Raw genomic sequence first — 24,995 nt, 5'->3', positions numbered from 1 at the left:
TGGATAATGAGAAAGTATTTTGAAATTTAGAAAAAGAGAGAGCCAACTTTTAAAGCTTAAGAAGTGGAAAGATAAGAGTTTGAGCCTTGGCTTGAGCCTTGGTGTGGCTCAGTGGATTGAGTGCTAGACTGCAAACCGAAGGGTCGCTGGTTCGATTCCCAACCATGGAACATGCCTGGGTTACAGGCCAGGTCCCCAGTTGGAGGTGTGATAGGCAACCACACATTGATGTTTCTGTCCCTTTCTTTATCTCTCCCTTCCCTTCTCTCTAGAAATAAATAAATAAAATCTTTAAAAAATAAAAATAAAAGAGTTTGAAAATATAATCTATAAATTATAACAAAAAGTCAAGGAGATGGAAAATAGAAAATAAATTTAGAGTATTGATCTTCAAGTGCTAACATCCAGTTAACAGTATTTCCAATTAAAAAAAATAGGCATACAAGAAAATGTTAAATAAATTTCCATACTTAAACTTCCCAGAACTGAAAGTAATAAAGGGGAATATTACCACTAAGGAACAAGATATTTATTTTAAAAACTACAAAAGAGATAAGTTTAAAAGCTTATATGATGAAAAATATTTTTAAAACTTTGAAAATAACAGTCACACTGGCCCCAGATTATAGCAATGGACTAACAGCAAGATTAGAAGTTAGGTAAAAAAGAAAGGAAACATTTGGTACAAATTTCTCAAAAATTATTAATTTTCATGGGTATACTGAAGGATATTAATAATTCTCAAGGATTATTATTTCAAATCTAGTAATTATATACCCAGGCAAACTGTTTCATAATGAAATAATATTGGAATATTATTCAACACTAAAGCGATAGAGCTTATCAAAGTGTGATGTTCCACTAAACTATAGAATTCACCACGGATGTAGCCAAAACTAGTTTTACAGTTTGTACACATTAGCCAGTTCACGTATAAGGTAAAAGGGGAGATGCTGTGAGGAGTTATAATTGGAGAAATCTCTGCTGCCATCCCTATCAACTCCTGCATCCAGGGAGAGGGATCTGCAGTGCCTGCTTTAAACTCAGTCTATTGAGGGATTCAGCTTAACTATTGCAGATATTAATATATGCCCTGTGCAGTACAAAGTCCTTCTTGTATGAAGTCCGACTCCGGCCCAGAAGGGAAAATTTAGGCAGAGAACTCAGCTGAAGTTTTACCCAACTCAGGAAAGATGTTCCAAAGCCAATTAGAAATTCTTAGACTCTTCCTTCAGGTGCTTCTTAGGGGCCATGTTGTTTTGAGAAACAAATAATCTTCTGTAATTAAAAGAGGCAGTAACAGATATCCCCCAGATAAGACATTTCCTAGGATAGTCTCTTTCTCTCAGCACACCCAAGACTTTTTAAAATATAGACAAACCATCCTGTGAGCAAAACAAAATCTGAAAATAAAGTTAATTAACAGCAGGTCTGTGCTTAAATTGCCACCCATATTTATTATTTTCCATTTTTTATTGTTGTTCAAGTACAGTTGTCTCCATTTTTACCCCACCAAACACCCACATTTATTTATTTCTTAAAATGTTTTTCATAAGATTTTAAAAAAGATTTTATTTATTCATTTTTAGAGGGGAAGAGAAGGAGAAAGAGAAGGACAGAAATATCAGTGTGTGATTGCCTCTCATGCACCCCATACTGGGGACCTGGCCTGCCACCCAGGCATGTGCCCTGACTGGGAATTGACCTGGTGACTCTTTGGTTTGCAGCCCGCACCCAATACACCAGCCAGGGCCCTCATTTAAATACATAGTATTTATTTATTCCCACTGGAGAATGAGATTTCACCACCTTGATTATCTTTCCAGGATTTGGTTGTATACCTGGAGGATCATTTTTATTACATGTTCAGCCTTGTTCATGGCTTCTTAAGTTATTCTAGAACTTCAGTTACATCCTAATAAGAATTACCCTTACCTCCTAACCTCAGGCAAAGACTTTTTTCTCTTATTCACTATTCATACTTGTTTGCTTATTTTTATCTTTACCATCTACGTCAATGTTTTCCCCTCTGCTCTCCAGAGTTCTGTTTTTGTCTTCCCCTGCAGCCTCCTGAAGCAGTCATTCCTCCAGTCCTCTTATGCTACAGAACATTCCGCTATTACAGGTACAGCAGACAAGAGAACTGAGCTCTGCCTCTTGAAAGGAATTATCTAAATCTGCATTATACCACTCTGAGCAATGAAATATTCTCTAACAGAGAGCTAATAAATGGTTAAACAATACTATTTTCTCCTGTCTACCAATTCCTTGGATACCTGGTTAGATGTAATGTGTGCCTGTTTTCATGGATTTGGTATTTTGGGATGCTCAGATGACTATAATTATATACTCCTTCCTCAACATTATGAAAGCCTGCTTCTGAAGCAGACTTCTCATGTGTGGCATACTGATTATCCTGTCACCTTAGACTACATTTTCCCTTCTACTATTCTCATTACCATTCCATCCTAAAACATTAAATGAAATTCTAAGAAAATGCAGATTTTCCGATTGCCTTTCTATAGACAAATTCTTTCCTTCTCTTTTACAGTCTTAACCAGTGGCTGGTAACTTTTTTAGTCAATGAATCATGCATATAGATGGCAAGTACTGTGTTTTATTGACTTAAATCTTCCACTCTCATTTAGCACTGTTGCTTTTAGTGATAAGTTGAAAATGAGTTGAAAACCAAAAGGAAGACCTGAGTAGAAAAGCAAAGTAGAATCTTGTTTTCATATATGTCAAATCTATAAAAAGTAAGGAAGACACATTATAAATATTTCCCAAGTAGGAAATAAGTGAGCAGCAAGCTCCATGAAACTAAACAGTAAAAGCTTTTTATATGAGTACATATATAGTGTTTAGTAAACAGAAGGAATATATGCTTTCTTTATATCCTTGCACTTTTGTTGGCAAAAAGAAATTTTATAGACACTTATATGGGTTTCTAAAATTAAATTTATTAATAAACTTAAAAAAATTAAGCAATATTTGACTTACCAAGTATTTAAACAAGTTTATATCAATACACATGAGCTTTCCTGCTTTCACCTTTAAACTATTCAACAAATGAAGAGTTAACACTGTTGTATTTTCTAATATTCCTTTACATACTCTGATGAGGCTCAAATATTTGTACTGTAAAATACAAAATTATTTAAAAACCAGTTTTTTGGTTTTGACATTAAACGTTGCAGTTAAGCAAGGAAACAACACAAATTCTGAATTCTCCACTTCTTTGGGAATCTTCTGTTTCCTTTTTATATCTTCTTTCCATTCCTAGATGATTCTTATGTATTTTTAACTACCTAGCTATATCTATTTAATGATGCAAAGACAAATTCAAACAACTATTGAAAAATCTGTAAGGAAAATGGGAAGATGCTAAAAATGGTTCTCAAAAAATGTGTAAGATTTTTTAAATAAAAAGGCTATATTGTTAAATAATACATTTTGATCTACAAAGGCCTGAACTATATTTAAAATTTTTATATTGTCACCCAAGGATAAGTTTTCAATGATTTTAGAAAGAGAGTCAAGGAGAGAGAGAGAGAAATATAGTTGTGAGAGAGAAACATCAATTGATTGCTTCCCACACACGTCCCTACTGGGGGTCAAATCTGCAACCCAGCTATGTGTCCTGATTGGGAATTGAACCTGTGACATTTCCATTTACTGGAGGACACTCCAACCTACTGAGCCACCTGGCCAGGGATATATTGATAGATTTCATACCAAGTTCAATAGTCACTAAATCATGCATTTATTAACTCAATCTATATGATCATTTATTCTATCAGGATGGAGAAAAGGCAGTTTGAAGACAGCTTCTTCCTGAAATATTTATGTTCTGTTTTCTCTGATATCCCTTTTTGATTTCTCATCAACACTGTAATTGTTCATTCATTCATTCATTTATGTTACATATATGTTAATCAGTTACTGTGTAATAGGTCCTGGATATATAATTAAGAATAAGGAAAAGCTTTTGTCCCCATGAAACTTACAGTTCAGAGAAGTATATGGACAAATAAGCAGATATTTACAGTATAAGTGACAAGGGAAAGTGAAGGGTGATACAAGAACTTCTAAGAGGTTTACATAGTCATCTTGGTTGTTTAAGAACACTTATGGGAAGAAACAGTAGGATGTGGTCATTGAGGGAGAGGAGGTGGGTTAGAGAAAAGGAAGAAGGAATATTCTAAACAGAATAAGTGGTTTAAGCAAAGATCCTGACGTGAAATAAGCAGGGAAATGGAACCTGGAAGTCTATGGGTGCTGGTAAAACTCTGGTTCTGAGCAAATGCAAATACAGAGGCAGAAAGTGGAATAAAGGACATGAGGTTGAGAAATAAGCAGGGTAAAATCAGAATGGTTCCGATAAGACATATGTAAATGTTGGAGGAAACCGACATAGACCCTACCTTTTAGAAAGGTTATTCTGCCTGTAGAATAGAGAATAAGGATGTATAAAATTGTACGGCGAGACCACTTAGTAATGACAATAGTTTAGGTGAAAAATCATTGTTTGATTTGGGGTTTGGCAGTGAGAAAGAACTGAAATGGTTGGAGTTGAGATATATTTAAGAGCTACATGACAACACTTGTGATTGAAGGGGAGAATGATAGTGATAAATGAAAATGAGGGAAATTTAAAGATACACCCAGACTTTTGGTTTGATAAATTATATGTATCTAATGGATATGTTGGTAATTAGGTGACCCTATTTAAATTAAGCTTCATAATATCCATAACAGTAAATGGATAAGAAGATAGAGTTATAGGTGTGAAATTGGCTTAAATATAGTGTTTAATGTGTAACAAAATATGATCTGAGAATTTTTTTCTTGTTGTCTCTGAGTTAAAAATTAGATCTCAGACTACATTTCAGGAAGAGATTTCCAAAAGAGTTGCTAGTTCCAAAAGAACTGAAAATAGCCGGCAGGAGGCGGTACTAGAACCTTACTTTGATGTAGATTCTGGATGAGCTGGAGAAGTCCAATGACCCTCCCTGTTGTGACCACTGCACCACACGAAGAGGTGCTTCATATGCTGCCTGTTCTTGTCTGAATATTTCTGAAGGTAGTAGTCGTGCTAAAGCATGGCAGGTGAAGAGGAAAGAGGTGCCAGGTAAGAGGATCCCCACTGCGCAGTTCCTTGTGGTCCCTTGAAGCCATGAAAGTAAAAAATCATTGATTCTTCTGGGGTTAGAATATAAAGCAGGAGCCAAGGCAGCTAATAGCAAATTCAGATGACACGCCCCTTTGAGACAGGGTTGGAGCCATGTGTTACTAAACATGATTCAACAGGGCGTGGTTGACATCAGTGTTGTTATGTATCTTGGAGTTTATATATTCAGTACACTGCACTGAAAGCAGTACAATAAGAGAGGATTGGTGGTGTCCAGATCTGAAGGCGACACCCTAACACAGAAAATGAAGTGTTTTCGGTATAAAACACAAATAGATGGGTAGACAAAGGCATTTCAGAAGGAAGAAACAACATAGTTAAAGGCATAGAGAAGTAAGAAAGCATGCAGGAGTAATTTAAACAACTTTTGAACTATTGCAAGAAGCCCAGGATATCTGGAAAGAAGGTAGCATGAAGAGGTTGGGAAAAGATCAGAAAGTTTTATTCCCTTTCTCTCCATGTTGAGTCAGCATTTTATTCACAAGGATAATCCATTAACTAATTTCAAGGATGGATTTATATAATGTTTACAAGTTGCAAAAATATCACTGGCAGTGTTAAAAAGTAAAAGCATAACAGGGAGATATTGGTCAGAGAGATAAAGGAGTCAGGGAGGTTGTTGCAATAGACAGGGTAGGAAAAATAAATAGCTGGTCTTGGATTGCAGTGGAGAACAAGAGGAGAGGACAGGAAAAACAGTCACATCACAACTACTTAAATTAAGTAGGAGCAGCAATTCTGCTCTGAAAAGACTAAAATATTTACTGTCTACGACTTACGAGAAATTATGTTAGATCGCTACTTCAAACTACAGTTTTTAGAAGCGGGGTGATAAATTATAGAGAAGAGCCTAACCCAGAAGCTACTTTTATGGTTTAGGATGGGGCCTGACCATGTTTATGAACATAGTAGAAGGGACAGTGAAGATATTGGAAAGAACAGATCACCATGGAGGAAGTTCTCAGAGAATACAGAAGGTGGAGAGTTTAGATTTGATAAAAGAAGTGACTTTTTTCCATAGATAGAGTGGGAAAGATTAAGGCTGAATTTGGGTGAAAATATGTTTATCTTGAAACAAGAGGAAAGGTCAAAACGCTCATGACCAGTGACTTTTTCTATTCTATGAAGTAAGAAGCAAAGTCATTTGCTGAGACTAAGCAGGGATGAGAAGGAGCTTGTAGGGAAATGTAGGGCCTTTGAAAAACCACTAAAAGGCATTGACAGAAAGGGAAATGTAGGTAAATAACCAATCTAACAATAGCCAGAGGGGAGTGAGAAGGGGATAGTGGGGAGAGGGGATTTCAGGAACTACTATAAAGGACATATGGACAAAATCAAGGGGGAGGTGGGAGGTGGGTATGGCTGGGGTGGGGTGGAAGGGTGGGGAGAAAATGCAGACAACTGTAACTGAACAACAATAAAAATAATAATAAAAAATAAAATAAAATAAATAACATCGCTTTCCTCATATGTCCATGTGACCAATTAGTAGTGGCAATTATTTTTTGACAGCTGTTATTTATCTTTCCACATACCTAGAAGAAGAATAATGAGCAAATAGTACTTTAGTGTTAAAATAAATATTACCTCTAAGCATCTGACTTTGAGACAGATTTCAACTTGTTATTGAATTTAAGGTATTGTACTACACTCCTTTGAGAGTGTGAAGGTGAGGTTGCATCTTTCACAGAGCTCACAGTTGATAGGTAATAGCTATATATGCATGAATAAGAAAGTCAGGAAAACCAGAGAGATGTTATAACATCAAGGTTAAATAAAGTCTTTATGGAAAAAAAGAAGAAGAAATACATAATGCTTCGCAGATGTAGAGGTAAGTTTCAACTAGGAAAAGGGGCTATTTGTACCTGAGTAATGTGCAGAAATGTTGACATGATCTTTGTTGAAGCAGTTTTTGTTTGTTTTGTCTTTTAATTATATATGTGCCCAGTGGAAACCAAACATGGGTAGAAAGTATAAAATCTTGGTTTAAGTTAAAAACATGAAAATAGACTTTTGCATAAATATATATCATCTCTTTATAGTCTAAATAAAACTTTGCTGTTAATAATTTTAACAAGGCTGTCACTAAAAGCTTAAAAATAAAATGTCTAGGGCATTTTCCACTACCCTACGATGATCTCATTTTTATGAGGTAAAAAGTACAAATTTATCTTACATAAATATATGAATCTAATCAAGGTTTTAGTGAAAGACTGACAGTCCATACCGAATCGACATGAGATTTTTACATAAAACTTTAACTTTTCCAATATTATAAACGTATGATGCCATATAGTTCAATGTATTTAACTTTTTAGTGGGCTTCTAAACCTTTTCATATTTATAGTCTAGATTATGAGCTCTTATGTATCAGTGACTCTTTTGCATCTTTATAACTCCAAATACTACCTTACATGGCTGAGTTCTAAAAATAATAGTTGCTTTCATGATGTCATTTTTCTATTCTGATTTGTATGTTTTTAATTGTAGAAAAATACATAGAATGAGACATATAAAGAGCTCTAACTTTAAGTGTCCAGCGTGGTGAGCCACTCAGTGGTGTAACTACCACACACATCTGAATACGGAAAGATACCATCACTCCCAATGTTGTCTCATGCCCCTTATCAATCCACGCTCCTCCCAGAAGTAGGAACTACTTTGACTTACATCATAATGCCCTACAAATTCACTCTGATAGAAAATATTTTCTTTATCAGTAATTTGGTAAAGCTCAAGTACTTTACACTTAGACAGGGAGTTGCAAAGACAATCGAGGTTATTTCCATGTAAATGTCCCAGCCGGACCTTCTGCACTGACTGGGTTCACCAGATAATTACTATCAGCAGCAGCCCATTTTGCGTCCTGCTGTGTGGACCAGAAATAAAAAGCCTCATTTAATGGCAACCCTTCAAAAGCATTACTCAAGAGTCATGATCATGTTCTAATTATTATGGGATATGCACTGAATCTCAAATAAAGTTAGAGAATTTGAAGGCAAAGAAAGCCTACATTTTATGCCCCTTGGTTAAAGATGATACAAATTTGAGGTTTATAGATTGATAGCAATTTAAAAAGCTTTGTTAAGGTAATAGCCTTACTCTTCTCACATTATATTGATGCTTCTGTTAAACTTCACAGAAGTTTGACAGATTAAAAAATATTGATTAATAATGGCTTTCAATCACTAATGCAAACTAGCAATGCTATTCTAACATAACTTGTCATATTTTCCAGACTTTTTAAAACCAGAAAACAAAGTCTTTACGTGTAGTGTGTGATTTAGTATTACATCCTCAGGGAGCATGCTCACTGATGGTATCTTTTACGTAAAGGATGCAGCTTCCAAAATTCTTAAGTGTAAACATCGGATTTTTCATGGCATCTCCTTCTAGATTGGGGAAGTCCAAAGAGGGAGAAGGAGAATGGACTTGGTTATGTATTAGTAATGTTTGCATAAGAAGTGGGCAAGGTGTTAAGATATTTGTACTGATGGAGCTGAATGAGAGATTCCTTCATTCAGGAAACATTTGTTCTACCTCTACTAGGAAGGACTGTGGTTATATACACACAATCTCCTCTAAGGGAATAGAATGAGAAGACCTGCCTCAATGATCATTCAGTTGAGCAGGAATGGCTATTGTTATGTTGACTGTCATCATTTTTTAAAATTTATTTGACAATCTAAGGGAAAAAGGTCAGTGTCCCTGACCAATATACAGGGTCCAGTAGAAGTAAGGCTTGCTTAAGTGTGGTTGGTAGGGTAATAATATGCATGTGATAATTTATAGTTTTATTTTGAACATTTAACCATATGATGTTTTAACATCATATGGTGTGCTTGAGTGTGATATTGTTATGTTCCATAATTACATACTTATGATTTTGTAATAAAATTTTTGTAATAAAAAGGGGCATTATTTGTGCTGGACCGTGCATTTTAAAAGTTTTTATGGCACACCAGCAACACACAGTTGAAAATAACTGAATTAGACAATCGACAACCAACAAAATAATTAAAATCAATAAATCAACCAATATAATCAACAAATCAACAAAATGAATGGTAAAATATTAAACTGTTGTGCAAGAAAATCACATGTGCTATGGATATCAAGAATTGGATGAAATATTAAACATATATTTACCACTATATATCATTTCTAGTGTCCTAAAATGTTCCTTAAATAAAATGTATTCATCTGTCAGCGAATCCGGTAAAATAACAACTCCCTAACTCAAATGCCTGGGTCCTAATTTTATTATACTCAGTCCAGACACCCATAAACATACTTCACTGGCATTCGCTTTTAATTTGTACATGCTTCCTTGCTCAAAATTTATAATACCAGTAAAGACTTAAAAAAGAATTATATCATGCAAAGTTAATCTTTACAGAACAGTTCATCATATTATACCAGTCCCTATAATTCTGCATAAATATAGTGTTTAAGTCTAGTATATGATCTCCATGTAATATTGGGTGAGAAAAATAAATTTAGTATAAAAATGTTCATGCCAGCCTAGTAAATAATAGCTCAATAGTATCTCAACACATTTAGAGAGCAGGAAGAAAAAAAGTGTAATAATATTACAAATTTTTCTTCCAAAATATATGGAATGTAGTCATAATTTAACCTTTACATTAGCTTAAGAAATATATTATAAACTATGAAACAGCAAGCTATAAACAATTTTATTTTTATTACATTGATAAATGGTAATTTATATTTTTGCTAGAATTTTTTTTGAATGAACTACGTAAATGATGCACAGGTGATTTAATCTCTTTTTAGGTGTGCCCAGCAATATAAAAATAAAATGGGAACAGCGGTTCATACTGGGACATCTTAGATGCTCACGGCTTTCTGCAGTTTTTCAGTATAACTACTTTGTTCTGGATTTTCGTTGTCTTGCTTCCTGATTTAGATGTCAGTTTCTTGACACTTCAATTATTACTGAAATATCAAGACAGCTTTAGAGTTAAGTATTAGGATGCAAGTAAAAGTATTTTAAACACCATTGATCTTAATTTTTCTGAGATGTATATATCTTCTTTATTTTTGCACTAATCTTTCATGGAAAAGTCAACAACCCTCACTGAAATATCTTACAAAGTTAACATTTCTGAACTCATGTTCTAGAAAGCAATAAATAAGACCTGACTTAAAAGTGTTTCTAAGTGAAAATGAAATTTTAATTAAAATATAAACTAACATATTTGGTATTATTCCAGTTTTAAGAAAAAAGTCCTGCCATTGTTGATATAATAAGAACAGTTTCTGTGGCATTGATGTAACCTCCAGCCAAGGAGAGTGGACTGGAGTGCCCATGAGTGAGCAATGATGACTTTACTGTACTAGTCAGTAGGGAGAATAGACCCCATTGAGTGAGTAAGTGTACTGGGTGGCTGTCACATTTGAAATGACTAAGTGAGTGAAGCAACAAATCTGCATTAAATTTTGTGTTAAGCTTGAACATTCTTCCATAAAAACTATTGTGATGATTCAGAAGGCCACAGCTATGGGCAGTGGTGACTGGCAGCTTCTCCACGACAACACACCAGCTCATGCATCACATCTCCCGCAGAGTTTCTTGGTGAAATGTCAGATCACCCAGGTGGCCAAGCCCCACTACAGCCAATATTTGGTACCCTGTGACTTCTGGCTTCTCCCAAATTTAAAATCACCTGTCAAAGGGAAGAAATTTCACTGTCAATGAAATTCAGAATATGATGGGGCAGCTAATGGCGATTGGGAGAACTGTGTGAGGTCCCAAGGTGCCTATTTTGAAGGGGTCTGAGGCATCACTGTCCTATGTACAATGTTTCTTGTGTCTCATATCTTCTTTAATAAATATCTCAATTTTTCATAGTATGTGACTGGACACTTTCTGGACAGACCTTGTACATTTACAATTACTGCAAGAGTCATACATTTTTATGTATTATTTTCTCCAAAGGTGTTACTGGAAGAATGGTTCTACTAGGAGGAAAAACTAATTAAATAAAATTGTATTAAGCTATACACTTTCTCTAACTTTAATGTAAAAATAATAATACAAATAGAGCTACTTTTAACTTTTAAAAAATATTTTATTTATTCATTTTTAGAGAGAAGGGAAGGGAAGGAGAAAGAGAGGGACAGAAACATCAATGTGTGGTAACCTCTTGAGCGCCTCCAATTGGGGACCTGGCCTGCAACCCAGGCATGTGCCCTGACTGGGAACTGAACTGGCAACCCTTTGGTGTGCAGGCTGGCACTCAATCCACTGAGCCACACCAGCCAAGGCAAAAATAGAGACATTTTAAAATGGAGTTGGAGCTGCCATTTCAGTTACTTACCTTGTACATTTTACTCCTCAAACTTTTAGAATGTAAAATTGGGAAAAAATCATCTTCCAAATGGGCCTAAAGCAGCGTTATGTTTCAAATATCAGCTTATTATGATAAGGGACTGAACATTAAAGACTTCTTTATAATTATCACTATGTTAGCTTATCTGCAACTATAGAAATTCCTTTCTTAGCTTATTAATACCCATAACAATTCCTTTCTTTTATTCATGGACTTATTTCTCTTTCCTGTTTAATAAATATTCCTTGCTTTCATATCCTAATCTAAACACTGAATTTTTGCCTGAATCAGTGCTTCCCAATTAGCTATTTTTTTGGATCTCAGATAAAAGCTTGTTGCCTCTCACTTTGTCTTTTATTTTTTCATAATAACAAATGTAACTATCAATGCTCAATCATTTGCTTCTTATTTCCTGAGTTCTATACTAACATCTTTTTTAAGATATTAACTGTTTGCAAGCTATTGAAGCCATCATTCCTTGTTAGTAAGTGACAAGTCTGGTCTCCCATAAAGTTGCAAAAATGAGAACCAGTCCCCACAGCTGGCATAATTTACTTGTGCAAAAATAATAATAGCTTCTATGACTCAACAGTATAGAACTTTTCTGAAACACCTAAATCCTTGTTTTCTGGTCAAAACAGTAAAAATTAGCAAACTCATGGACTTAATAATATAACATGAAGATATTCAACAAAAAGAGAGATAAGATACTGCTTCATAATAAACAACTAGAAATGTCCAAGAATTTCAAGATGGCCATTGCCACTATCAGTGAGATATCTGTTTACAATAACCCTAAAGGTATATCGAACAAAATGCAGACACATTAGATGGAAGGCAAGTAACAGAAAAAAAAAATTGCAAGGGGTAAAAGAAGCTCTTCTATTAAGAAGACATCATGTGGTACCAATAATGATCATATTTGTTTCCACAGCATGACTCATATATTTTTTATAAAAGTTAAGAGCTAGTAAATAGTAAGGAAAAATTATTTTCTACTTATGTTGCCAATAGCTTTTCTTGGGTAGAATAGGGAATTTATGCTCAAGACCTAAATATAATTAACACAAACAAATTTTTATAAAGTACACATGCTCAGAAAATAATGTTTTGAAAAGCTAAATTACTGCTACCAAATGCCTAAAAGAGATTAGGCCCAGAAACATAAATCACTCTTGAAATCCAAATATAATCATTATGCCAAAGAGGATGACTTGGGGGTAACATATTCTATCAATTCTAGTAGAAATATGAGTCCATGAGGGACTTCAACCTATTAAAAATTCTAGTGTGATATTTTTGATAGGGTGGTTAATAGATTGATTACCTAAAGTGTTTATTAATATTAACTTTCTGGGCCATTTTCCAATCTCACTAAACCAAGATATCTTAGCAGAAACTAGAAATCTTTATTTTTATTAAGCTCCATGGATGATAGTTATGTACAATCTAAGAGCTACAAGCTGAATGAAACTATAAAACTGTAAAAATGAGGATGCACACATTTTCCAAAATAATATTATGCTTATTTTAAATTAGAATTGTAGTAATTAGGTATATTGGCCTTAGTTCAGTTCATTTTTAACTTGCATTTCATTGAGTACATATATGATCAAATACACTGTATATTAAGGATATAGAGATGAGTAAAATACATCGTTTTGGTGAAATAACATATTGAATTGTGTGAATCAACAGACAAGTAAACCAATGATTATAAAATACGTCTAGGACTTAGCAGATGTGTGCCCTAGGTGATATGGGAGCACAGAAGATGAACTCATAACCAGCTCTGTTTGGTAGTTCAATGGGAGTAATAAAAGTAAGAAAAGTATTTCAAAATCACAGCTTTTTCAGAAACCCAAAGAAAATCTTTCACTGACAGAAAATTATAACTAGAAGTAAAAATAAAATTCTTAGTGTTGAAACATTTTTTTATATTCAATTTGTTGCCATGAAAATGGGTTCTTGTGGTGTCCTGAAGAAGACATTTCAAAGGGCACAAGTGCGAGAGAAGTTTAAGGGCAGTGGCCAGTAAAGGGCCAGCAGGCTCTGGCAGCAACTGCCACAGGACCCCTGATAATCCTCCATACATTTTCTTGGCTTGGGGGAACAAGAAGGCTGTTTTTCAAGTTGTCCAAACTTCTTTCTAATTCCTCCCAGATTGTGCTGGGCCATCCTCTATCCCACCCCTTTCCTGAGTGTTCCAGCATTTCATGCCCTCATCCAATCCCAGATTCTTTTCCCAGATTTTCTAGGTTAGACTCTACCCTTTTATGTCACTGCATGGGCTCCTACTGTGCGTGCCCCAGTGTGCCCCAAAGTTCTGCTTCTCATCTGCTTTGTACTGCACATGTGCTTACTCCCCGTGTTCCACCACTCATGCGCACAGAGAGGAATTTCCCCTGATGTTTTAACTCTCCTTCCTCTTCTTCCACAATCCTGGGTAATGACTGGTTGTCTTCTGGGTCAATTGATTCTTCTTGTCCACTCCTGTCCATTCTTGCCCACTCAGGGATTGCTCAGGCATAAAGTCCCTTCTGTGGAGACTTAGTCGTTTCCTGGGGAGCCTGTGAATGCTGTGGTTCCCTAGTGAGTGAGACTTAATGTCTGATTCACCTCCCTTGTACATTAGGCTTAATGTCTGATCCTATTTGCTTCCTTCCTTTAATACTCCTAACTAGCTAACAATGCTAGCAAATTGACTTTCTGATGACCATAAGGTCTTATTAAGATATAATAGTCAATAATTCCATGTTTTTATATTTATTCTTGTATAAGCACATAATCATTCTCTTCCACACATAATTGATTTAATGTCCAACAGATTGGTTAGTTGGTTGTTTGGCTTATGGTTGAATAATCCTGGGTAGGGCCACTCTGCTAATCAATCTTATTAAAACACATAACAGAGATATTCACCAGAGGGGCAAATACAGAGATCTTAAGCATTACCAATCTAATTTTATTTGGGGGGATAAGAGAGCCATGTATTTTTCTACCACCTCTCTCTCCGGATGTCTAACTTGAAGGTCTGCAGTGTGGAGTAGTTGCCTGATCTGTTCTGACCCCTCATGTTTGTGAGTCTTAGGCACAATCTGGCTGAGCAGTTTCAGCATCATAAACAAAGGGAATGACTAATCATTTACTGTGTCCTCTAACTGCTGGGACCTCCTGCTGGTCTTTGCCATTTCTGTTGGTTTTGAAAAGATAATACTAGGGTAGTCTCCTGACAGATTCCTGAAAGTCTATAATTCCAGTGCTAGAACGGGCCTTAAAGATTAGTAACCATTCCTTTCTTATTACAGAGAAAGAAACTGAGGTGCTTAAGGGCTCAGTGACTTTGCACAAACTCCAAGGGCTGGTTAGTTGCAGCATCTCACCCACACTAGTGTACCTGGAGTCCTTGACTAGGCATCCCCTTAAGCCATGAGGCCTCAGTCTAAGGGCAGTGTTCTCCAGTTCTCTCTAGGGCAGTCAGGATCCTAGAGCTCGACTTTAGTTGATGGTCTCTAATGCCCTAGCCCTCCGACTCTCAGAGTCTGATCAAACCAGCCATTGGGAGGTCTAATGGCAGTTGAGGAAAGAGAGACCCTAATTATTTCAAAAGACACCAAGGCCTGAGATACATCTTCCTCCTCCAGACACCTGGGGCACATTACCTCTGAGACAACTGAGGTTACATACATAAAACCAACAAACACATATGTTTATACATGAATATATTTTTAAAAAGAAGAAATGATGATTTATAAATTGAGGTTAATGAAAATTATGGCCTGTGATCCCTCAATACTGTAACACATGTTCTATAGAGCCTGCTTCAAAGCTCTGCCTGAGGCCTGGACCTAGTCTGTGGTTTAAAACAGTTTGTTACCTCTAGGTAGGGAGCATTTTAGAAATTTGAGGGAAATTTTTTTTGTTGGTACAATAATTAGGGGGCTTTTGGTGGGAAGGAGCAGCAATTCTCTAAGATCTGTAGGAAACAGAGTCTCACAATGAAAACTCATTCTGTGCTTTACCCAGATCTTCATTATGGAGCTAGGCATTCAGATAGATTAAAAAATATATTCTCTGAGTCTAGAACAAACACTGAGTTTTACAGTTTTGTCACAGTTCTGAGATACACTGAATTTCTAGGAATAAAACTACAGAGTAATCCATGGAAGATTCTTGCTTTGCTCAGAAATTGTTAAGATGTTTATTATCATTTTAGAAAACTTTGCTACTAGGCAAAGGCTGGTAGCAAACCTTTGCTCTAAGGCAAGGCTGCTTATATTTTATGAGTGGTCGGTAAAGAACACCTGCATCAGTTCAAAGTTATAGATGTTATATCCATCATAATTTTGCATAACTGTACCCACGCATAATTACTTCTAATCCTATACAAACACACTTAAAGATTTGGATATTAAAATATACATTATTTTATTCTAAATTACGTTCTTTTTTTGTTTTATTACAAGTAAAAGAGTATATTGATTTTTCAGATCACAAATCTAGGTATGTGGTCCTGTCCGTGAATTTCATTTCTACCTAGTGAAAGGGGCATAAAAATGTTCATCTTAAGGAAGAAGCATTGTATCAGACCATGGTGAGAATGATTAGTGCTCCAATCACTATACCGGCACTGGACAAAATTCTCTACCTGATCATTTGAGTGAAGTATAAGTGTGTTCCTATTACAGAGTATTATAGAGGACTCTGAAATTTTAGTTTGATTGAATTTTCCCATTCATAATAAAGTAAACTTATCTCTAAAAATACTATTTTTCTTTAAATTTGAAGATTTTGACAAAATCGTATGGGGCAATTTAAGCAATATTCTATGAAAAAAAGAACTGTAACTCTTCAAAAAACTAAGTACATCAAAACTGCTATATCTTAGTACCCTGCTATGGCCCCCGTAGCCTGGACCATTGCTTTAAGTTGCTTGAAAAATAAATAATTTTACATTTTCAGATGCCTCAGCTACTTTATAAATTAAACCCAGGGCAGGTTGAGCACAGATTATGCATAGCTCAGTAGTTTATTCATTGGACCTTCTCAGAAACCAAAGAGGGTTTGTTGAATTAGTGGAAATTTTATGGGACAGATGTATCTCATGTATTCATAAGCCATTACTTAAGTGTTAGAACTGGGACTATTGTACCATCACAGAAAAGTACTCTATTAATATAAACAGGTATGTGTTTTCCATTTTCATTTGAAGTCCTTCTTCTCAAGATATCACTTTTTTGAGGTCATTCCCAAGTTTCCCTGGCATAGATTCTCACAATGGTGAGTAAACAAACAAGTTCTTTTATCAGTTGTCAGGCTCCTTTGCTGAACAGAATTTATTATAAGTGTGTAGAAAGTAACTGAAATAAGTTCAATAAAAATACTTTAGATTTTTATCTTCCTGCAGGCTAAACTTATGATATATTTAAGTTACTCAGATTACTAAGTATACAAGTTCTGTAATGATTACCACTGCTCATGTGAATTACAAAGTGTTTGGTGAAATCAGATTAGTCCTTTGTTTGATTTTTATATATTTTAAGTAGAATTCCAAACAATAAACTCAATATTAAAGTATGCATATCACTCACATATACACTTGCATTTGTCTAAGATAGTTAAATAAAAATGGGGGTATTTTCTCTCAGCCTAATATATGAAAATAATGATGTAACTTGCCTCCTTATTTTCTTCCCACCACCCTATCACCCAAAAGAAAGTTTCCCAAATAAAAACTAAGTTTAATTGAAACATATATAATATGTAGAAGGATAAAGGTATATAATAATATGATGTGTTTCAAGTTAATAAGAATTTTATGTCCAGAAAATGGAAGTGATATACCATAAGATATGCTATCATGTTTAATTTAAAATAATTATCAAAAAAGAATATTTTGATGTCTCCTTGATTACAAAAACTACCACTGATCTAGTAGTAAAGAAGATACCCTCGTACCCATCTGCAGTAGGCGCTTAGCTGTCTTTAATACATCGCGTGTCCATTATTTGGTAAGTACTGTCAGCCCACCAGTTTTAACTGGTTAAAGTTATGACGTGAAATGTTTTCATTTTTCAGGAAGACCATTTGTGTTTTTGCTTCTGAGGTCTGATTTTGTGAAGAGACACATATTGCTATTCACACATTTTTTCTGTCAGATGGACAATAATCGCTGATAACTCTTACAGAAATAGTAGTTTACAGACAATCACTGTCAGCCTATCCAATTACAGAGAGGTGGACTCTTCTGAAATGTGTGTGCTTTCTAAGAACTCAAAATGGTCAAAGTAGATATCAGAATTATAAACATAATTACCACCCTGAGAATTTTTAAAGAAGTGTGCTATGAAAAATAGTGCCAAATGTAGACTAATTAGGCTACTTCTAGTTTTGGCCTATGGGGACACTTATGACACCCGAAAATTTAGTCCATTAGTTCTTGGTCGTTTATTTTCTTACATGTAAATTCTTTCCAACTATGACATTAATAATTATATATAGTAGGTCTATCTGAATAATTTGTTGGGAAAAATAGCTGTCTAGAAAAATGTCAATCTTAAGTCTAAAGCTTTTCATAATATAATTTTCTTTCTGATACAGTAGTCCTTTTGCAAATTTCCCTAAACTTCCATAAATTTATAATCCACATATATTTTTTCTCAGTCAGGAAAAAATGATGTTAATTTAGTAGTGACATTTTTCTGTCATTATCACTTGAGTCATCAGGCATCATCTCATTAGTAGGAAGCACTTGCCTTTGTGTCTGTAATTTATGGTGACAACAAGCCATTCCATGAGTAACTCAGCCTTCCAGGCCCTAACACATCACTGTTTCCTTCACCCGGGCCCACCGTGTTAACTGGGGGGCATTACTTCTGTCTCTTCTGTCAATTACAAACTTATCACAGGATGTTCTGAACTCATTCTTGCTATGACCGAGGACGGCATCAGCTTGGTCACCTTTTTCTGCATTCCAACCTGCATGCACACTTTATCTCAATGTCCTTTCCTATAATTCGGATAATATTTTATGCCAGTTACAGCCACAGAAGGTTAACCTGACAATCTAGTCATGTTATAGGTGGCCTTACCTGTAATATGATTGATTAAATGCTTGAGTTGATTCAATCAGACATTGAAATTATGAAAGAGGATAAAACCATTCACTTTCCATAAAATTGCACAGCTTTTAAGCCTTTAAAATTGACACACATTGAAAATTGCCCCACGTTATAGATTTTCTTTTGTGCAGGTGCCAATAGTAACCCTATGCTTAATTCTGAGGGAGAAAGTACAGTAGGTAGAAAAGGACAGCATGCATTTGGCAATCATGTTGAGTGATTTTTCAGTTCATTAAGCCTCAGAATGTGAGCTGTTCTAAATAAGACAAATGTGTTCCCTTTCTTTCAATATATAAAGCATAATTATTTCAAATTACTTACTTGGCTACTTTGTATATTTTAATATTAAAAAAGGTGAATGAATTAACATTTTGAGTTTCAATTGTTAACTGGTATTCTATCACTATTGTAGTATATGCATGTGTGTGTGTATATTGAATGTGGGTATGGGTGTGTGCGTGTGCTACTTATAGAAAAAAATCTTTTCTGCCCATAACCTCTCAAAATATAACTAAGAAAATTAGAAAAATAATGTTCATATAATTTCTTTTCCATTGTATAAACTTGATTACAAACCATTGGCAATACTATTCAGTCAACCAAATAAGTTTCATTTATAAAGGATTATATATACATATGTTAATATATTGTATATATTAACTTATATGTAATTACTACAGTCACATTATAATGGAAATACTTGTGATCCACATTAGGTAATTAAAACCAATGTTTTCATTTAAAAATTAACTGATGTCTGTACATATAACTCTTACCTTTTCCTCTTCATCAACTCAGTGTTTGAGGCTATAATGGCCAGCTCTCTTTAATTAAGTTTTTAAAAATCTTAATTTAGTCCTTGCTTTTTCTCTCTAAAAACTCTCTTCCTTGGGTAACCACATGGCTGGCTCCCTCATCTCCTTAAGTTTTCTGCTCAGTGGAGCTTTTTCTATCAACCCAGTTTAAATAAGAACCTTCCAGCCCTGGCCATATAGCTATGTTGGCTGGAGCACTGTCTTGATACCGCAGGGCTGTGGGTTCAATCCCAGGTCAGGGCACGTACAAGAGTCAACCAATGAATGCATGAGTAAGTGGAAAAGCAAACAGATGTTGCTTTTTCTCTCAAATAAATAAAAAAAAATAAGAACCTTTCATTCCTGAACTCTTCTCTGCTTTATTTTTCTCCACATCAGTGCTTATAGTCTACTTCTCCCCATTACAATATATAATCTAGGAAATCAGGGAATATTGTTTATTCTCTCATGTATCACCAGGGCCAGAATCAGTGCATGGCACATAATGAGTACTCAACAGATACTTACTAAAAGAATGAAAAATAAAACTTATGTTGTATGTCTTATAGGTAACTTTATATTTACTAACTGTTTTTTTAAAGAACATACTACATAATTAATTTTTTTCCTTTATGTTTTTGAATAGTGTTGAAGAGAAAACAGGTTATGTCCATACGTCACAACACTGCAAGACCAAGCACTCTAAAATTGCATTTATTTTCTGAATTCCTTATTGTAGATATCTCAGCCCTATCCTTCCGAGTGCTGCATGTTTTTCATGTAATCATGAGAGGATTTTCTTAAATCAATATAAAACACAGAGCAGCCTTTTTTTCAAGTCTAATCAGAAGGAGTTCCCTGAATTAACTGGTTATATGTGTTATACTCACTATTCTTTTCAACTATTTAAAAAATGATATCCCCAATCTTCTCTGAGAATGTTTCTAAGTTTTGACTAATTTTTAGGTTGGTCAAAATCTTAAGCCTCTATACACATCGATGTAAGATGTGTGAGGAGCATAAAAGCAAATAAATGAACAATGAAGCTGATCCATACCTTTTGTGTGAAAAGTCATGAAAAATGATGAACAAATGTACACTTGTACATTGACGTTGGTACTTAAAAAATAACAGTCACAGTACATTTAATTCCTCTGATTGCTAAGGGACACCTGAAACCACAGTCCACATTTTTGAAGCACAGAATTACTAGGCATTATTTTTATTGGCCAATTCTCAATTGGCTAACATATAGAAGCTCTCAGAGATGATTTATTTTAAATGTGTCTTTATGAAGAACAAATCGGATCAGACTAATCTAAATTCCCTCTGTGACAGAGTGACAGGCCCTGTGATTAAGAAGAAAGCAATAGATAAGATCTTTATTTCAGCCAGGCTTTTAATTTCATTTTATATGACATTAATTAGGGAACAGCAAAGCAGAGTTGAGTCTCTGCTATTAGAGCATGGGTGTGCAACCGCTCGGAAGGTCACTCTCAGACAGTAGTTATTAATCAGTCCACGCTGCCCTGAAAGATGGGAGTGGATACTGAGTAATGCTTCGGAATCTGTCCTAGATCCATTACTGTATCTTCATCAGTGACTGGGATGATTAAGTAGAGCTCTTACTTCTTCAGTTCATGGATAACATCAAGTTGAAAGGGGTAACTGTGCTTAGAATAAACTTGAAAATTTAAATGACCTTCTGAAGATGAGAAAGTGCCTGGTGAAGACACAAGGAAAAATATGTCTAGAAACAAATAGAAAGAAGACAATCAAACAAAAAATTCTCTAAAAACTGAAAATAAGGAGGTCCCAGACTGTTTTTAGGTAGCCATAATAGGAGAGAGGAAAAAAATTAGCCCACAAATGATAATGTTTAAATATTTGCATTCTTCACAAATTACTGCACTGAAAATAAGAATATGGAGAAGATCCTGCTTTCAGGCAGAATTTGACAACTTTTCATTCCCGTCAACTTAACTACTGATTAGGAAACCAATTGTACAAGCCCATTTTTAATTGATACCCTAAGCTAGCCACAACCTTAGATTCGTTCCTGCATCATTAGAAGGCATAGAAAAGACTGCCTGGAAGATGAAGACTTTACCTTTACTGATGCCCCTGGTCTACTTGTTTGCTGAATGGACTGTGTATTTGCATTCCTTTACCTTATTTTGCCCAAATAGCTAATCTGGGTTTCTTTTATCTATCTCTCATAGTTGTAGGACTGAAGGTCATAATCATTGTTTTTCTTTATCATTCTAGGTCCCATGGTTCATAATCAGTAGGTGAATTGCCTCATCTTGACTTAGGGGGATGAGTGCTCTGCCTACTTCCTAAATTTGACTACAATGTTGCATTGGCATTTAATAACACTGTTCCTACCGACTCCTCCATGTCTGCTTGGTTTGACCTCTAACCTAATATCAGACAGTGACTGGTCAGTTTTGACTGGTTTTCAAGGCTAGACACAATACCTAACCTTAATTTCTGGTGTAGTTTTGTCCTTTATCTCCAAAGAATTTATCACCTGGCAGCAGACATCTGATATCCCAAACACCAACAATTTTTGCCTATATACACAGAGCTGGTCTCTAGCCCCATTAATGCCCCCTATGTGAATATTTTATATTTATTTTACTTTTTAATTCTCACCTGACTATACATTTACTGATTTTTAAGGAGGGGGGGAGGAGGAGGAGAAAGGGAGACAGAGAGAGAGACATTGATGTGACAGAAAAACATTTTTGCATGGTTAAAGAAAATATCCACAGAATTAAAAAACAACTAACTGTATTGGAAAATATATTTGCCAATGATACCTTGGACATGGTTTCAATCTCCAAAATACATAAAGAACTCACATGACTCCATACCAGGAAGACAAGCGATGCAATTAAAAATGGATAAAGGACTTGAACAGACACTTTTCCAAGGAGGACATACAGAGGGCCCATAGATATATGAAAGGATGCTCAAAATCACTAGCCATCAGAGAGATGCAAATTAAAATCACAATGAGATACCACTTCACACCCATCATAATGGCCATCATTTACAAAGCAACAAACAACAAGTGCTGTTGAGGTTGTGGAGAAAAGGGAGCCCTAGTACACTGTTGGCAGAAATGCAGACTGGTGCAGCCAATGTGGAAAACAGTATGGAATTTCCTCAAAAAAAACTAAAAATAGAACTGCCTTTTTGACCTGACAAATACACTGCTGGGATTATACCCTAAGAATCCTGAAACACCAATCCAAAAAAACCTAACCTATGCACCCCAATGTCCATGACAGCATTATTTACAATAGCCAAGTGCTGGAAACACCCTAGGTACCCATTAGTAAATGAGTGGATCAAAAAACTGTGGTACATTTACATGATGGAATACTATGCAGCAGAAAAAAGAAGGAGCTCCTACCTTTCTTGACAGCATGGATGGAACTGGAGAGCATTATGCTAAGTGAAATAAGTCAGGCAGTGAAAGACAAATACCATTTGATCTCACCTACAAGTGGAGCCTAATCAACAAAACAAACAAGTGAGCAAAATAGAACTGGAGACTTGGAGATAAAAAAGAAAATGACAGTGACAAGCGAGGAGGAGGGATGAGGATAACATGTGAAAGAAGGAGAAGGAGCAAGTGAAGGATCATGTATAAAGGACTTATGGGCATGGACAACAGGGCAGTGATGGACTGTGGGAGCAGGGGGATGGGAAAAAGGCAGGAGAGAGAAATGAAGGGAAAGTGTGACAACTGTAATTGAATAACAATTAAAACATACAATAAAAAAAGAATAAAATGTAAAATGTGCTATTTTACTAGTACTTTTTACTTATAACAGTGACAGAAAGAAGTGTAAATTGATAAAAGCTTAGAAACAAAGATCTCCCAACAGTCAGAAAGAGAATTGAAAAGACATAGGCAATCATAGTGAAAGGCACCCCCAAAAAAGCACTCACAATTATAACATCATTTTCAGCATTATAGAGCTTTCCATGTTTGTAAAGATGTCATGTGAACTTTGTTACTCATTATTCTTCAGTGATGTGGGAAGGTAGGACTTGGAGACCAGTCATGTTATATGGACAGAAAAACAACAGGGAACACATAACGATGGCTTTCTTTAACACCAGTGAGTTAGCAGGTGAGCAGATATAGAAAACTAAAACCTTCGTAGGGTTAAAACAGTTTGGGATCAATTCTTACATCCTTTGGATGTGGAATTATTATTATGTAATTTGAACTTTTCTTTGGAGGAGCAAATGAAAGGCTCCATTCCAGTCAGAGCCCGTAGCATCTGTTCTGGTGGTCCTGTTAAAGAGGATAACACACTCAATAATGCATCCGAGGTACGGGTGAGTATCCCTACAAAGCAGTCTTCTATGTAGAGGTAACAGTATATAAAAAATCCAGGATATATTTTTGAGGTAGAAGTTACAATATTTCTGTTGTTAAAGAAGGTAAGTTTCATTAGCAAATATTGCTGAGATCAATAAATTCCCTGATTAGCAGCAATTCTGTTCTTTTTTGAACCCCTAGTGTACCCTATAAATCAATATTATTGGTACCTGTACCACTTTATTGCACTTGTTTTTTACATATGTAACTCCTTTAATTCAGTGCAGGCATCATACAGGATGGGGCAAAAGTAGGTTTACAGTTGTTTATATGGAAAATAATACAAAAATTAATAAATAAGAATAAATAATAAGCATTCTCATACAACCGTAAACCTACTTTTGCCTCACTCTGTAAGTTATTTAACCATCACCCAACATCTCATGAACACTAAATAAATATTGTTGATTATTTGCCAAATCTTAAAAATGCTCTGAATTAAATCTACCTATCATTATGCTTATTGTAATTGTTATGTGTCAATAAAAACAACTATTATTATGTGTCCATTATATATAATGTAATATTGGATTGTTTTTAGGATATGTCAGAGAAATATTAGCTGTTATACAAAACAAATGAAACAGCTTTTGTTTTCTTCTAGTCATTTATAATTCTAATCACAAAATTAACATGGTGGACATATATAAGCACACAATATATACATATGTGCATGTGTTAAATATTCTATAAATAGAGAGAAGATATTATATATATGCATATATATATAAATATACAGAAAGAGAGAAAGAGGCAGGGGAGAGAGAGAGAGAGAGAACATTAAAATATGCACATAAAATGGAGAAGCCTATATAACAAACTACACGAAGTCTGGCCCTTGGACTAGCTGCTGATTCTCCAGCTGTTAGTTACTGGTCTGAAATGAGATAATGACTTGATCCAAAAAGTAAATCAGGTATAGAACTAAGCAAAATAATTAGTTAAGCTGACTTTTTTCCCAGAGCTAGATGTTCTTGATAAAGACACCAGTGACTGATTTACAGGCTGACACAAGTTCTTTTTCTTGCTGTGGACCAGCATTCCAAGTAGCGTGGAGATATAAAGCTCATGCATTTAACTTGCAAACCAAAGGATCTATGGTTTACGGGAACTTTTTCACACCTTAAC

At 35.1% G+C, this 24,995-nt stretch overlaps 1 pseudogene; it reads right to left on the bottom strand.

Annotated features, from left to right (window-relative positions):
- The window catches only part of LOC112313075 (ralA-binding protein 1 pseudogene), a 100,444-nt pseudogene extending 86,396 nt beyond the window's left edge, over nucleotides 1–14,048 (bottom strand).
- Nucleotides 14,049–24,995: the final 10,947 nt, after the last annotated feature.

The sequence above is a fragment of the Desmodus rotundus genome, chromosome 2 (genome assembly GCF_022682495.2).
Source record: "Desmodus rotundus isolate HL8 chromosome 2, HLdesRot8A.1, whole genome shotgun sequence".
In the NCBI taxonomy this organism is placed as follows: domain Eukaryota; kingdom Metazoa; phylum Chordata; class Mammalia; order Chiroptera; family Phyllostomidae; genus Desmodus; species Desmodus rotundus.
Note: the sequence above shows the minus strand (reverse complement) of the source record. Positions and strands in the feature narration are given on the sequence as shown.